The sequence below is a fragment of the Arachis hypogaea genome, chromosome 12 (assembly GCF_003086295.3).
Source record: "Arachis hypogaea cultivar Tifrunner chromosome 12, arahy.Tifrunner.gnm2.J5K5, whole genome shotgun sequence".
NCBI classification, from domain to species: domain Eukaryota; kingdom Viridiplantae; phylum Streptophyta; class Magnoliopsida; order Fabales; family Fabaceae; genus Arachis; species Arachis hypogaea.
The window spans coordinates 114,851,560-114,867,461 of NC_092047.1; positions in this window are offsets into that span (position 1 = coordinate 114,851,560).

Genomic DNA, 15,902 nt, shown 5'->3' on the forward strand with positions numbered 1-15,902 from the left:
TCCTTTCTCCGAGGAAATCACCAAGTTTTAGATGCCGAAAAATTTCATGCTACCTACTACTCTTGAGCCATATAAGGGGATTGATGACCCCCGCGCTCATGTTAAGAAATTTCAATCTATGATATTTTTTAACGGCACTAACAATGAACCTGTACTTTGCCGAGCTTTTCCTACTTATCTTGATGGTGCTGCATTACTTTGGTTTTCTAAGTTGTCTGCAGGTTCGATCTCCTCATTTGAGGAGCTGGCGAGATCTTTCATCGACTACTTTGCATCATCAAGAATATACGTACACGGATCAGATTATCTAGGTACTATCAGACAAGGACAACACGAAAGTTTAAAGGACTACATGACCCGGTTTGCTGAAGTAACAATGGAAATTCCAGACTTAGACTACATGACCAAAATTTGATACTTAAACCAGATTCAACACAAAGAGAGAAAAAATGATCAAAGAGATTCTCAATGCCAAAATAATAAAACCCCTTGCCCGAGGAGGAAGTTACCAGGATCAACGATTTGTCGACAAAAACAAACACTGTGCTTTCCATCAGAAGTATGGACACACAACGGACGAATGCGTAATCGCCAAGGACTTATTAGAAAGAGAAGAACTCCATGAGGCTCAGAGAACGGACAGACAACCACACTCAAGAGAGAAAAAGATAAGACTGTAAGATCACCAAACAATAAGGAACCAAGGAAGCCATTGAAGCTCACCCCAAAATTTGATACTTATACCAGATTCAACACAAAGAGAGAAAAAATGATTAAAGAGATTCTCAATGCCAAAATAATAAAACGCCCTGCCCAAGCAGGAAGTTACCAGAATCAACGATTTATCGACAAAAACAAACAATGTGCTTTTCATCAGAAGTATGGACACACAACGGACGAATGCATAATCGCCAAGGACTTATTAGAAAGATTAGCCCGACAAGGCCTCCTTGACAAATATGTCGAAGGAAGAAAAAGCAAGGAAAATGCTCGAGATCAAGAAGAGCGTCAACGAACCTCAGAAGAAAAGGATGACAGTAGGTGGCCCAACCCTAACCCACCAAAGGGGGTCATAAACTGCATATCCGGAGGATTTGCAGGGGGAGGCGAGACAAATATGGCATGCAAACGAAGCTACCGAGCAATGCTGGCAATCAAAGGAACAATACCCCAAAGAAACAAGGATACAACAGATCTCAAAATTACCTTCAGCCAGGCCGACCTATCTTTGCCTGGCCCAAACTTGGACGACCCAGTGGTGATTTCCATCCAAACAGGTGAATTATTGGTAAGAAAGGTCTTCCTAGACCCAGTAGTAGCGCATACGTCCTTTTTTATTCTACTTTTCAAAAAATGAAATTATCTGAAAAAGCCATGCAACCTTCATTCGGAGAACTGGTAGGGTTCTCGGGAGAAAGGGTCCCAATAAAAGGCTACATGTGGTTAAAAACGACAATGGAAAACACCCCATTATCACGGACCATTGATCTCCAGTACCTTATAGTCGACTGCCCCAGTCCTTACAATATTATTCTCGGAAGACCCGCTCTGAACATATTCAGAGCAGTGGTATCTACCTTACATTTATGTGTTAAGTTTCAGGCACAGGATGGCAAGATAGCAACAGTCCACTCAGACCGCCAACAAGCTCGGCAATGTTATAATGCAAGCCTAAAAGGGGCCAACACCAGGGGAAAACTTCAACAAGAGGTCAAGGCTATCCTAGGGGGGATTCCCAGGAAAGACCTCAGCCAGTAGACAAACTCCAAAAAATCTCCCTGACCTCAAAACCAGAACAATTTACTTACATCGGCCGAGCTCTTGAAGGACAGGAGAAACTAAAACTCATAAAGGTACTACAAGACAATTCCGACTTGTTCGCCTGGACCCCGGCAGACATGCCAGGAATAGACCCGAACATCATTTGCCGCAAGCTCGCCATTGACAGAACAATCCGACCTGTTGCTCAAAAGAAAAGGAACCTCGGGGCAGAGAAAGCAAAGGCGGCCCTGAAAGAGACTAAAAAGCTCCTCAGTGCCGACTTCATCAAAGAAATCCGCTTCACCACATGGCTCTCGAATGTGGTCATGACAAGAAAAAACTCAGGTAAATGGCGCATGTGCGTCGACTTTACAAACCTTAACAAGGCATGTCCAAAAGATGCCTACCCATTGCCCTGTATTGACAAACTGGTAGATAATGCATCAGGATTCAAAAGCTTAAGCTTCATGGACGCATACTCTGGTTACAACTAGATCCTTATGCATCCAAAAGACCAAAGCAAAACAACTTTCATAACTAAACATGGGAATTTTTGTTATAAAGTAATGCCATTCGGCCTAAAGAATGCAGGTGCAACGTATCAGCGACTAATGGACAAGATATTCCATCAACAAATAGGTCAGAATATGGAGATCTACGTGGATGACATGGTGGCCAAAACTTCATCATAAAGATCGCACTGCGACGACCTCGAAGAAATATTTAAACAGATCCGAGCATATAATATGAGACTCAATCCAGAGAAATGTGCTTTTGGGGTACAAGGAGGAAAGTTCCTCGGCTTCATGCTGACTTCACAAGGAATCGAAGCGAACAGCAAAAATTGTGAAGAAATACTCAACATGGCAAGCCCAAAAATAATAAAAGAAGTACAACAGCTAGCAGGGAGAGTGGCCGCTCTGTCAAGATTTTTGCCCGCAGTATCAAACCAATCATACCACTTTTTCCAGACGATTTCCAAAACAAAAAAGTTTGACTGGACAGAAGAATGTGAGACAGCATTTGCCAAACTTAAAGCCATCCTATCCTCATCACCAGTACTGCAAAGTCCAAAGATCGGTAAACCTTTGTATTTGTACTTATCTGTTTCCAATTACTCTATGAGTTCGGCCCTTGTTACTGAGGCAGGAAAAGCACAAAAACCAGTATACTTCATGAGTAGAGTCATGCAGCCAACAAAAAGGAGATATCCCAAAATAGAACAATTGGCCTTGGCACTGGTAATAACAGCAATGAGGCTAAGGTACTATTTCCAGAGCCACACAATAGTCGTGAGGACGAACCAACCACTAAGGCAAATACTAACAAAACCAGAATTGGCAGGACGGCTGACCAAGTGGTCCATCGAGCTTTCTGAGTTTGATATTCAGTTTCAATCAAGACCGGCTCTGAAATCACAGATCCTGGCAGACTTCGTTTCCAAACTTACATCTAGCGAGCACCATCACGAACAGGCTTGGGAGTTGCATGTAGATGGAGCGTCAAACCGAGAAGGAAGTGGGGCTGGGATAGTACTAAAGGAAGGAGGAACAGTAATGGCCGAACAATCTCTTCGATTCCACTTCTCGGCAAGCAATAACCAAGCCAAATATGAGGCACTCATAGCAAGTCTCAAGCTCGCCCTCAGCTTTCAAGTACAATGCTTGATAGTACACTGTGACTCCCTCTTAGTGGTCCAACAAATCAAAGGAGATTTCTAGGTAAAGGATCCTCTGTTAGAGCAGTATTGGCTCATAGCAAAGGATCTTATTTCAAAGTTTGATAAATTTATCATATCACATGTGCATAGAGAGAAGAACACTAGAGCGGATGTATTATCTAAACTCGCTGCTACTAGAGCAAATACACACACGTCGGCACTATCACAAATTACATTAGGAAAACCTAGCATCGAATCATTGTGCATAATGAACATCACTCATACAAATGACTGGAGAATACCTTTTCTTGAGTATATTAATACAGGGACCATCCCCAGAAATGAGACTAATCCTCAAAGCTTTAGGCGAAAAGCAATTTTTTTTACAACTGTGGCAGGAGAACTATACAGACGTGGTTTCTCACACCCACTACTAAAATGTCTCGGCAAAAATGAAGCCAATGAAGTCATGAACAAGGTCCACGAGGGCGTATGTGGCAACCACATAGGAGGACGAGCTCTGGCGGCCAAGATTATCTGAATAGGATATTACTGGCCAACAATGCAAAGGGACTGCATAGCAAAGGTCAAAACATGCGATAACTGTCAAAAGCATGCCGCTATCTCAATGAAGCCCACCGAGGTATTGCACAGCATGGAGGTAAGCTGGCCTTTCTATAGATGAGGGCTCGATATCCTCGACCCATTCTCAATAGCGTCATGACAGGTAAAATTTCTCTTAGTCTCAATCGATTATTTCTCAAAATGGATAGAGGCACAACCACTAGCAAGAATAACAGCCGAAAAGGTACGATCTTTCATATGGAAAAATATCATATGTAGGTTTGGAATACCTAAGGAGATAATATCGGATAATGGTAGGCAATTTACAGATAACAAACTTGTATCATTCTTGAAAAACTTTAACATACAATATCATTTTAGCTCGGTCGAGCACCCACAGACAAATGGACAGTCCGAAGCTGCTAACAAAATAATCTTGCAAGCGATGAGAAAAACGCTCACTGATGCAAAAGGTGAATGGGCGGACTTGATCCCAGAAATACTATGGAGCTATAACACAACAATACAAACCACTACAGGCGAGACCCCCATTCAAATTAGTCTACGGAACAGAGCGCTGATACCGATTGAGGTCGGCATCCCCACCTTAAGGGCCGAGCTATACAATCAAAACCACAATATCGATACAAGGAAGGCCGAGCTAGATCTCATGGAGTAAGATAGAGATGTCACCGCTATCAAACAAAGAGCAATGAAGCAACTTATAGAAAGAAGACACAATAAGAAAGTAGTACCCAGAACATTCAACAAAGGGGATCTAGTCCTCACAAGAACAGAGGAAGCAAGATGACCTCCATCACACGGCAAACTCGCCGCGAATTGGGAAGGACCATTTCGGATCGCAAAAGTACTCGGAATGGGAGCTTACCAATTACAAACACTAAAAGGCGACTCACTATCAGGAATTTGGAATATCTCTTCACTAAAGTTGTATAGATCATAACTTGTACAAATTCGCAGATGAATGTACTCTTTTTCCCCTTAGAGGTTTTTTCCCAAATAAGGGTTTTACCTAAGGAGGGTTTTAATGAGGCCGGACGCCCAATATGTCAAATTATCAAAGTTAGACAATGTACTGACATATGAATAACCGATCTATTCCTTACTTTTTCTTTTTTCCTATTCTACTTTCAAATGCAAAAACATTAACCAAACATGCATATCTATATATTATCAAAATACCAAATTGTCAAACTGACCTAACCTTGGTCAGAACAAACAGAAAAAAAAAACAGGAGTTACTCCAATCCAAACTAAAAAGGATAGCAAACATCAAAACATAACAAACAAACTACACAAATATACATAAATCAAGAAGGGAGAACGTTCTCATCATGGTCCTCCACGGTTCCATCCACAACCAGCCTCTCGCCGATAACAATCTTGGTCACATCAAGCTGACCACAATCAAAGTCGGGGGCCAACACAGCAATTTGAATGACAGCTCGGTCAAATTCAGAGGAGAACATCTCCATTCCCTCCTCTTCCAACTCATGAACCCTGGAGGTCAGCTGCCCCTTAGTCTTATCATTCTCTTTCACCTCTGCCTGCAGAAGCCGGACTTGATCCCGAAGGCGAACAACCTCCTCTTCAAACTCTTTCATTTTTGCCGTAACATCTAAAATGATGTCGTCCTTCTCCTTCGACGACTTCTCTAATTCGAAAACCCTCTCCACAGCCACCTGTTGTTTGGCCCCGAGCAGTTCAGTAGTGCGACCCACGCACATCAAACGCGAAGCGACAATCTGCATCAGAAGACAAACACAAATCAACGAACATAAAAAAAATAACGACAAAGACACAAAAAATTCACAAATATATATAGCAGACCTGAATAAACTTTCCCATCCCCTCCATGCCAATCCGAGGAGTCATAAGCATATCTCCAGGGTACTGAGAAACCTTGTCAGAAAGATCGGCAAAGGAAAATTAGTCACTCCACAACGAATGCAAACTCGTGGCAGGAATGAAGCCATAAAGCCTCTTCTGCCTCTCAAAAGCAGACCTATTGCCACCAACAACTTCCTTATCACCCTCCGAAATAACCTCAAGAGACTTCTCGGTGTCATCCCTCTTCCTCTTAAAAGATGACGCTGGCTGGGCAGCAGACTGAACAGCATCCACCCCCCACCCTCCTTCACGGTCCCACAGCCACCCGCACCTTTCTCCTTTTTCTTTTTGAGAAATGACTGAAATCGAGAAGGATCAAGAAGAGGAACTCGCCCACCTATAGACAGAAAGCAAAAAATCAAGAAAATGAAAACATGACAACAAAAACAGTAGCCAGCATTACTTATGTAAGCTTTCAAACCCTCACTGTCACCAGAATCATGAAAACGAAGAACTTCAAGAATAGATAAACATTCCCCATCAGCAAAATTCTCTATCAAAAAGTCTAAGAAACAATCTTCTTCCTCGCTCTGCTCAGTAGCCTCGAGAATTTGGATCGGCTCCGAGCACCAATAAAGGGGAAATCTTTCTATAAGCTCATCGTCCAGATAAAAGGGATACTCGGTCTCTACCGACCGCACTTTAACAAACATAGATTTAAAGTTTTTGAAAGAAGATTTATATAGCAGGAAAAGGGAACGCCCGGGAAAGCTACTCAAACATACCCACAACCCTTTCCGAACCCCTTTTGATTGAAACAATGAGAAAAATACAGACAGAGAGCATGGAAAAGAAATAAAGTCCATGAGACATTGAAAAGCACGAAGAAACGCCCAAGAGTTAGGATGCAACTACGAAGGCGTGCAGTTGAGTTGAGTCAGAACATCACACTCAAAATTAGTAAAAGAAAATTTTGCACGAAGTTCAGTAAGGCAAGGGGTGTACATGTAGAAATATTGCCAATCCCCTCTCCTCTCATAAACCCTATCCTCACCAGAACAGTGGAGAAGCTCAACAACCACACTCGAACCTTCTTTGACAATTTTCAAACCCTTAAACTCACACATTGACTCAATGTCCACATACGACAAAGAACGAGTCCTAACATCATCATATACCCAATGATACGGGTTGTCTTTTTTCACTTCAACTACCTTCTGCTTTTCTTTCTCTTTCTCTTTCGCCATTGCAAAAACAGAAGCAAGAAAAAAACTTTAGGAAAAGAAACTAACCTTTAAAAGTCATGACTGGGGTCAACTGGTCGGAGGAATTTGAAAGAGTAGAATGTCAATTTCAAAACATCAAACAAATATTATTACAAGCCCACTAACTTAGTGGGTAACACAAGTGATAACCGCTCAAAAGTATCGAAAACCCAAATGGCGAGGAAGTGCATTAATCACAACACATTTCACAAGGTAAAAAGTCTATTGACTTTCTTTCGGTCTCTCCCACATTTCTTTTTATTTTTTTCTTTTTCAAACACTTAAACGCAACTCATGGAAGGCTCAAGATTGCAAAGAGACTCCATACATCACGAAACTAATCAAACCCGTATGCGCGGAAAAAACACACACAAAGGCCGAGCTTATTAAAAGCTTGCCTGTTGCTTTTGTACAAAGCCAGACAAGCTTGGGGGCTATGACGTGTACCCTATAAACTCGATAACAAGATCAAAATCAAAACCGACCAAATAATCCAGAGATAATAACGCGGGAGAACTCAACCACAACTTGATTACAATTTCAAACAAGTCAAACATCATCTCTAGTCCGTTATCAACAACAACGGCATTCACCATCCAACCAAAAAGATCGGAACAAATAAAGAGAAGCTAACACTTCACTCGTCTATATAAACAAACTAGATAGCCCAAGAGAAGACAGGTGACAAAAACACATTTCATTTCTCATTCATATTGCTTTCTTAATATCTTGTTCTGACTTGAGTATTGAAGTGCTTTTTGCAAATGCTCCCGCTGCTGTGTTTCGTATTGCCGAGGTGTTCCATCATTCTCCTTGGACGACGAATAGCTCTCCTCAAAGCCGAGAAGTCGCAGAAGGAGTCCTTATACCTCGGTTGAGCTCGAACGGAACACCTACTATTTTGCTGCATGTTTGGAGTCATTAATATTCTTTCCAAAGTCAATTTCAGTTTCTCCCAAATCAAATCCCTAACATCTCTCAATCATATTATTATCCATTAAAATGTAATAATTCTTTGCAAAAATTATGAAAATTAAGTTAAAAATTTTTAACAACATCTACTATACAACTTATATTTTACATATAAACTATTAAAAAATAAAAAATAAAATATAAAATATAAAATATAAACAAAAATTAAATAAAAATTTTAAAATAATTATTAATTCGTCATATTAAAATCAATAAATAAGCATACATATGAATATTAAATAAAAATATTAAAATAATTAAAATCATGACCTATTAGTGCACATATGAGATAATTTGAAAAATACAATAAGACGTATAGTTTAAAATTTGATAATATTGATTATAAAAATTTATTAATTATAGACATCATAGGTATGAAATTATGAATATTATGAGTACAAATTATGGATGTTATTAACATGAAATAATGGATGTTATGTGTATGAATCTATGGATGTTATGAGTAAATTTATCAATTAAATAAATTAATTTAAGAATTTGATATTTTTTTAAATTCAATTATGATAAAATTTAAAAACATATGTGTTAACTTTATAGTTACTTATGCAATAACTAAAAAATGAGATGTGTATGGATGTAATATCTAATAAATATGAATTTAATTTTGAATGTTAGTTGTATGTAATTATCGATGTTATGTATATGAACGTATGAATGTTATGTATATGAACTTAGTTAGTACAATATAATTATAAATTCACATAAAAGCACACAAAAAAAATTAAATCAGTTTATTACCATACCTCATCAAAGCTAGTGTGGTTTTTCAAAAATTGGTTGACTGACAACAACCTCGTCGGGTGTGTCCGTCTGTTGCTCAAACTCTTCATCAGCACCTTCTACCATATGTACCGTATTAAGGTCCAATTCAAATGCTATACTATTTGCAATGATAAAGGCGACTTCTTGTAAAATTTCTTGGCTTATACACTATTGTGCTTGCAATGGTATTAGAGTCATATTTGTTAATGATCATAATTGAATTAATGGAAGGTATATATTACAAGAATTAATCTTTACATACAAGTTTTTTTACTATACAAGTCCTGGAAATCCCTAATTTCTAAGACGCGCCTCTTATGGTACGTATGTTTCACGCACCTCCTTAACTGATTTTCCAATCAATCAACGCGCGAATATATAACTTCCTTTTTCGAAAGGATTTTGTTTTCTTTTTTTAATTTCTTCTGTGTTTTCTTGCCTTCTCTCTTCGATCTCTTTTGTACGTTTCTCTCTCTCTTCTCCTTGGCCGTTTACGTAAGTTTTTCTCTCTGTTCTCTTTTTTCGTTTTTCTTGTTTTCCATTGTTTCTAAAATTAAGCTCTAAAATTGTTTTGAAGATAATGGATGATTCAACTTCAGATTATCAGCTAAACTAGAGCGAAGTGGATTTTGAATTTGAATCCAATGAAGTTCCTGAGGTGTGGTTTAATTCCAGTTAATAATTGAATCTAAATTTAAATCCGGTAAGTAGTTTATGATTGTGTAGCTAAATAATGCGAGAACCTTGTCTATGAAATTTGCTGTTCATTGTTCCTTGTTTGAATTGAATCTAATGTACTAGCTCTGATGAATTTTTTGTATTTTATATCAGGGGTGTAAATCAATAATATTTGGGTGTATTTTAGGAAAGTTTGGGTGTATTTACAGTTTATGACTTTTGATCTCACTGAGGGTGAATTGTCTTATTGTTTTAGTTGAATTGTTTTAGTTTCTGTTTATTGATGATTCATGAATCTGATTTTTGTTATTTTTTATGATGGTTTTATAGTTGTATTTGCATTCTATAGTTTATATATGCTTGTTTTAATATGGTGTATTTTGGGTGTATTTTGCAGCAAATCTGTGGTGTTGATGAGCAGTTTGTATCCAAGGTTGGGATGACTTTTAACACCCTTGAAGATGCTGCAAAATTCTACAAGGATTATGCGAAGGCTGCAAGTTTTTCTACAAGAGTTCGGAGCACAAATAAAAAGGAAAATGAAATTAAGAATCAATTGATTACATGTAGCAGAAAGGAAAAATAGAAATTGAAAATGTCTCCGACTGAGAAGACAAATCCCTCAGCTGGATTTGAAGTAGGGAAATCAAAAATTTTTTTATTGTTTTGAATCCAATCAAGTGATTGAGGTGTGGTTCAATTCAGATGAAAAAATGTAGCATTAGAGGAAATATTTTTCTGTATTTGCAGCAAATTTGGGTGTAACATAAAGATATTTGGGTGTAAGATGAAGATATTTGGGTATATTTGTAAGAATTTTTGGTGTATTTTTATTCTGATAAGTTCTGTATAATTTAAAACTCTTCCTCTTCCTCCTCTTCATCTCCTGCTTCTTTTTTATCATCATCATCATCACTATCTTCTTCTTCTTTTTTCTTTTATTCATCTTTTCTATTTTGTTTTACCTTCTCAAATTTCTTCTTGTTTTACTCTCTTAACAAGAATAAAAATAAAAAAATCAAATAAAGAAGAAGAAGAAACACATAATGCTGTAAAATTACTTGAAAGAGGATGAACTTACATTCATTTAACTAAAAGAAAGAAAGAAATAAGAAAAAGAAGAAGAAAACAAATGCAACATTAGAGGAAATATTTTCTGTACAAAAATATTATTTGTACACTAAAATCAGCTACTAAAATCAACCACCAATGTATTTGTGAATAAATACATGTGTGCTTTGATTTATTTTCAATGTATATTTATATTCCAGTATGTATTTTATACTAGTAGCTGACTTTGGTGGCTGATTTTAGTGTACACGTAGCATAACTTATTTCTGTATTTGCAGAAAATTTAGGTGTAAAATGAAGATATTTGGGTGTAACACGAAGATATTTGGGTGTAAAATGAAGATATTTGGGTGTATTTTTATTCTGATAATTTCTGCATAACTAAGAACTCTTCATCTTCCTCCTCCTCATCTTCTGCTTCTTCTTTTTTTTTTTTCATCATCATCACCATCTTCTTCTTCTTTTTTTCTTTTTCATATTTTTCTTTTTGTTTTACCTTCTCAAATTTTTTCTTGTTTTACTCTCTTAATAAGAATAAAAATAAAAGAATCAAAAAAAGAAGAAGAAATACATAATGCTGTAAAATTACTTAGAAGAAGATGAACTTACATTCATTTAACTAAAAGAAAGAAATAAATAAAAAAAATGCAGTATTAGAGAAAATATTTTTCTATACAAAAATGCTATTTGTACACTAAAATCAGCCACCAATGTATTTGTGTATAAATACATGTGTGCTTTAATTTATTTTCATCAATGGATTATTTGTATTTCAGTATATATTTTATACTGGTGGCTGACTTTAGTGGTTGATTTTAGTGTACACGTAGCATAACTCATTTCTGTATTTGCAGTAAATTTGAGTGTAAAACGAAGATATTTGGGTGTAAAACGAGAATATTTGGGTGTATTTTTATTCTGATAAGTTCTGCATAATTCAGAACTCTTCATCTTCCTCCTCCTCATCTTCTGTTGTTTCTTCTTCTTCTTCATTTTCTTATTTCATATTCTCATAATTCTTTTTTGGAGGAAAAAATCAAACAAAGAAGAAAAAAATGTATAATGTTGCAAAATCAAAAGAAGAAGGAGGAGAAACACGACGATGAAGATGAAACACGCGAAGAAAAAGGAGGAGAAACATAAAGAAAAAGAGAAGAAGAAGGAAGAATAGGAGGAGGAGGAGAAACGCGAAGAAAAAATGACAGTTATGATTTTCATCTGAAAAAAAAAAAAGAAGAGTCGTTCATAATAGTGAGGGAGCGCTTTGGAAACGTGATGTGCGTGTTAACACGATTTTCTGGGTGATGAGCATAACTTCTGTTAGGTTTGGCCTAACTTGTAAGACTTGTAAACTAAAAAGACTTATATGTGTAGCATAACTGATATTACAAAAAATTAAGTGCAATTAAATGCCTTGACGAAAACAAAGAATTAATGATTTTTTTTGTATCTCTATTGATTGATATTAAATGTTTTAAGAGAAACAAAGAATCACGTGCAACTAACTCAATTAATATATTATTATTATTATTATTATTATTATTATTATTATTATTATTATTATTATTATTTAATGTATACTTAAATATAAAAATTAAATTATAAAAAAAAATATTAAGTATTGATTACAAGAATGCCTAATAGTAAGGGATATGATATTAATTTAAGGGAAATGCTACCGTGCTTACAAACGTTTTCAGCATAGTATGCTGACTTTGCGTGGCAATATAAAAGATCAACACGTGGGGGTGGGAATGGTTGTGGGACGGAACAGGAGAAGCATCCTGTTCTACAAGAGTAATTATGCATGGTAATTAGTTTTATAATTAGTTGATAAGATAATTTAAAAAATAAGAATAAAAAATATTTAAAAATAAATATAAAAATTTTATAAGTTATTTAAATTTTAGAATGTATAAAATTTATAAATTTAAATTAAATAAAATATTAAAAAATTATTTAATTATTTTATTGGTTTCTATAGTTTTACGAAATTTTTAATTAGGTCTCTATACTTTTTTTTTTCATTAGGTCTCTGCACCAAATTTTCTTTTTCAATTAGGTCCCTCTTAGCAGTAATTAGCTTAATTTTATAGGGACCCAACTAACAAAAAAAAATTGGTATAGGAACCTAAATAAAAGAAAAAAAAAGTGTAGAGACCTAATTAAAAAAAATTAGTACAAGGACTCGATTAAAAGAAAAAAAGTACAGGACCTAATTAAATATCGATAAAACATTAATAATATAATAAAACAAGAATTAGATATCAAACCCAGACCATTAAATATTGAACCACCTTCGATTTGCTAAAAATCGCTAAAACATGAACATAATAAAAGTATAAATTAATAATTTTGAAAAAGTAATAAAATTAAAGATAATTTAATAAATTGAATATAAAATTTAAAATTATGCATGAAGATAAAAAATACTTTGAATATAATGTTTAATTTTTGTTTCAAATTAAATACTGTTAAAAAAATAAATGAATAAACTTATATAATATTTATAAATAATTACTTTATAAATGTTTATCTTAATTTTGTTACACATAATAATAATATAATAAATTTTTTTAGGTTTAATTACTTTGTTGGTCCCTATAGTTACGCAAAATTTTTAATTAGGTCCCTGTACTTTTTTTCCTTTAATCGAGTCCTTGCACCATTTTTTTTAATTGGGTTCCTACACTTTTTTTCTTTTATTTGGGTCCTTGTATCAATTATTTTTTTAGTTGGGTCCCTATAAAATTAAACTAATTACTGCTAAAAGAGACCTAATCAAGAAAAAATTTGGTGCAAAAATCTAATTAAAAGAAAAAAAAGTATTAGAACCTAATTGAAAATTTTACAAAACTATAAAAATTAATAAAATAATTAAACTTTTTTTTAATATTTTATTTAATTTAAATTTATAAATTTTATACATTCTAACATTTAAATAACTTATAAAATTTTTATATTTATTTTTAAATATTTTTTATTCTTAATTTTTAAATTATTTTATCAACTAATTATTAAACTAACTACTACGCATAATTATTCTTGCAAAACGGGCTACTTCTCCTGTTCCGTCTCACAACCATTCCCACCCCACGTGTCGATCTTTCATATTGCCACACAAAATCAGCATACTATGCTAAAATCGTTCATAAGCACGGTAGAATTTTCCTTAATTTAATATTATTAATAAGTGGAGTTGATAAGAATATGATAAGTAGAATGATAAGAGAGTGGGATAAAAAATAAAATTGTTATTAAATAATATAAATGAAATAAATTATAAAAAATTTTGGCTAATTATAACTGAAAATGTTTTTGTTAACAAACTTTTTTTAATAAGACTGTTAGTAAATGATATAAATGATGTAAATTATGAAAAATTTTGGCTAACTATGACTGAAAATTTTTTGTTATCAAATTTTTTTCTAATAATAATAACAATTGTTACCTAAATTATTTTGTATTGCTTTAATATTAATGATAATTAATTATAGTAAGAATATATAAGGAATAGTTAATCACGTAACATTTTCTTTAGCTTTTGTCATTAGTAAAAATAGGTAAAATTTCACATATGATCAACTACTTAATATTTTTATTCTTGCGAGGGGTTACATGATGACATGACGGTAATTGTTGCTCCAAATCATATTTCTTGTTAAATTTGGAGCCTGGATAATGTGCACAGACATATTTCTTTGCAGGTTCAAGAGGACATTGCATTTGCATTTAAAATTTGACATGACAGTAATTGTTGCTTTCACAGATTTTGAAAGGTTCGGCTAGCCGATAGAGGTAGATGATCTTCCATCAAATGTTCAATTCGAATTTTTGAACATCTTTCTTTGTTGGGTTTTTTTGGTTAATCTTCTAGTTTCTTTGATTTTTCATGCTGAGCTTTTGGTGCTATATGGATTTATTGTTTAGGAATTAGGAATTACAATCGGATTTGATGGTCTATAGACACATTTGCATGTTATAAACCTTGTTTATTTGATTGAATAATAGTTACTGCTATAAGCCTATAACTCGTGATCTATTTTAAACTCAGGGAATTGCATAGATAATCATTAAGAAAGCTGTGTAGCAGTGGCAGCCTAAAGTGCGGCAAATCCCATCAGTAATAAGGATTTTATTAGTTGCAGAGAAACCAGGCGGCCCATGCACGATGACATGACGGTGGTTGTAGTTTTTTCTCGATAAATATCAGGGGGCAGAGGGAGAGGCATGGCGGGAACGGGTTTGTTATAAACTCTATCAAGATGCTCAACTGCTCAAGTGTCCACCTTTAATACTCTCGATACTCTCATGTGATAGCACCATCATCCAACCTTTATATATTGTTTGATTCTACAGAATTTGTTTTAAGACACATTTGTTTGGGGATATATGCCTTTGATGGTTTGGGAACAACCATTTTATACCTTTGATTGATAAATAATAATAATGTTGACTGGAGGCTATTTTTGCTTCTGCAGGGAGAATATATTATTTATGAAGGATAAAAAAATGGTATAATGTATGAAGGAGTAGGTTAAATAAATACATAAAAAAGTCATGTTATATTTTTTTTATATATTTTCTCTCCAAATATAAAAAAGAAAATATGCCTTTGATCATGTATAATTAGTTAAAACGATTAATATTTACTCATTTTTTAAAAATATATTTATTGTGTGTATTATTTTTAGAAGAATATCAAAATAATAAAAATAGATATAATATACATGTTACATATATTATGTGTATTTTTTAAAAATAGATATATGGTAACTAATTATGCAGTTTTTTCATATTAAACATACTTTCAAAAGATGAGTAAATAATTTTTTATCGTTTTAACTAATTATATTTATATATGGTCAAAGTATAAACCGTAATAGTCTATAAAAGTTTATAAACACCGAGGAATGTTAGGGGGCCAGCAACTTTTGTGATTTATAACCATTAAATAGCTATCAATGATGGTTTTAATGGTGTAAAATTTGTGTAAAATTTCATCCAATGACTTACTTTTTTTGCTAGTTATATACTGGCTAAAATTTAACAAAGTTGCTGGTCCCTAGACTTTTCCATAAACACCATCAACAAAGTATAAACTGTGTAACCTACCGGTTTATATTCAATTTTTTTTTATTCATAAAACGTGAGACTCTACTATGGTTTATGATTAGAGGAATGCTAGGGAGACAATGACTTTGTTGAAAAATATGAACAACGACATATTTTTTTCTCATGGTATGTAAATCGATCACCATTTATTGCAAACTAATGTTAAATTACAGGTTTCATTT